The 2,182-nt window shown below is 43.4% G+C and overlaps 1 non-coding gene across 1 annotated transcript; it reads left to right on the plus strand.

Annotated features, from left to right (window-relative positions):
• Positions 1-1,277: 1,277 nt before the first annotated feature.
• On the plus strand, positions 1,278-1,359 carry trnal-aag (transfer RNA leucine (anticodon AAG)). The gene has a single exon. It is a non-coding gene; the product is annotated as a tRNA-Leu (tRNA).
• Positions 1,360-2,182: the final 823 nt, after the last annotated feature.

Genomic DNA, 2,182 nt, shown 5'->3' on the forward strand with positions numbered 1-2,182 from the left:
CTGTTTCTCGTACAACCATATCAGAACAGAAGCCCATGTCACCCAGCTATGATTCAAGATCGAGTTGCATCTTCAACATTTTGTTTTTGTTTCTGATCATAATTTTCTTTAGTTATGATCAATATTGAACTTTTTCTAAATAAAACAAAAATAATCAAACATGCAGGCAGATTTTTGAAAAGTATTAGGAGTTGACAGGGCGCTCCTTCGGAATAGTCGTCAGAAAATGTGAGAAAAGGAAAGTTACGTAAGCTCTCACACACGGCATTAAAGATTGGAATCTGATCGTAAAAAAACTAGCTGTCTCCCTGTCGGTAATCAAACCCCGGTTTCCCGCGTGACAGGCAGGGACACAAACAACTTTACTAACTAGGAGCGCTTGCTAGCTATTAGGAGGCATTTACTCTTAAATATGTTACTGTTTTGGGTTTCGACTTTAATTTTCCCGATACCAGCTTTTTACAAAAGTAAAGGCACACGGCACATGTGTGGCACATCACGTCCGAGTTTAGTGACAACTAACTCAGAGATTCTATGCTGGGTAGTTTCAGATCACTTTTTTTTTAAAGGTTCAAGCAAACCCGATTGCCTTTGCAAGAGACATTTCAGAATCCCAGTCAAATCCAGTACGATTGCTGGATCCTTCGAATTCGACTGAACTATAGCACAGATCTGCAGTCTACCATTAGAATACTGTGGGTGTGTTGTATAAGCCATACCGCCCAAAATAGTTCTAAAACAGGAAATGCATCCTCGTTTAGGAAGGTGGTATAAAGTGAAATGGTCTGGGAAGAGTCCTACGTTTGAACAGTTCAAAATAGACGTAAAGGGGTATTTACGGACTCTTTCGAAATGTAAGAACAAGCTGTGCGGACCTTATCTTTATTTACCTTGTGTAATCGTTTTTCATAAAGTGTAATTGAATTATAGCATGTGCCCCTGACGATTTTCTTGATACGTTATATGTGCTCTTGTTTGTATTGTATGTAGTTTTGTTGTTCAAATAAAACGTAAAAGACACAACTTTCCGGATGCGGCTGCTGTAAAAATAAAATAACATCAAGGGTGCTGTACGCAGAGGTCTGAAACCTGCTCCACAGAAGATCTTTATCCAGAGGTGTTAAAGAAGTCGAGATCTCGCCATGAGAGGGGAAGCATCTCAGAAAAAGCAGGTGCAGTCGGTTCCACGGTCATAACGCCACTAAGTCGGGCGACAAGAGCAAAACCCACCCGGCTTCTTCTGAGCAAGTAATGAGACAAAGAGACAGTGCGCAGCGGGTAGCGTGGCCGAGCGGTCTAAGGCGCTGGATTAAGGCTCCAGTCTCTTCGGGGGCGTGGGTTCGAATCCCACCGCTGCCAGGTGCTTCTGTCAAGACCCCCTTTCAGTTGACTTCAGATAGATACTTTCTCAGCTTGACATCAAGACACAAAACAAAAACCTTCTTGCGTCCTCTCAACCCAAAAGCACTTTGCCACTTTTTGCGTTATGCAGGGAACGACGTCTGCCCAGATCACTTTTGTGTCAATGCAAATCGTAGTGTGCCCTCCGTTTTAATGTTGGCTGTGCTGGCGTGCTGCTTCTGTCTGTGAAACTTGAATGTTCTGCTTCTTCACACCGAATCGTTGGCGGGGGTTGAGCTTGTTAAATCTTTGCGCATAGCGCTCCTTTGGAAGTACTTTGTCCAAGTTCAAAAGCAATCGTGGGATTTACTTCATGCGTTCAAAAAGCATGCCTCGCACGACAGATTTAAATGGGGAATGGAGCCTGCTTCTTGCTGTTTTTCCTGTGGTTGCAGTTACAAAGTTGATCGTGCTTTCACATTCTGTTAACAGTATTCACTTGCTGAGCTTTATCAGTTGGTTCGTAAAGGAATCTCTGCTTCGGTTCCAGAAAAGTCATCTGTAGTGTGTTTTTTTCCGTGCCCATGGCAGTCTTTTAAAGCTGGTAGTAATGGCGGCGAAGTTAATTTTTTATCCTCTTTAAAAGAATAAGGACGGGCTGGGGCGAGCTCCATTTACCACTCTTTCAGCTAACCGCCGAACTCGCGAACTGATTACACTGCAGAGCCACAGGCGCCTCGCTTTTCTCCATTCTCTGGGTTAGGGTGAAAAAAAAACACTGCTGGTATTAGCTGGCCTGCTGGGAGTACCTCTTCTTCACTGATAAGCAAGATTTGTGTTT

The sequence above is a fragment of the Atractosteus spatula genome, chromosome 10 (genome assembly GCF_055471065.1).
Source record: "Atractosteus spatula isolate fAtrSpa1 chromosome 10, fAtrSpa1.hap1, whole genome shotgun sequence".
Classification (NCBI taxonomy): domain Eukaryota; kingdom Metazoa; phylum Chordata; class Actinopteri; order Semionotiformes; family Lepisosteidae; genus Atractosteus; species Atractosteus spatula.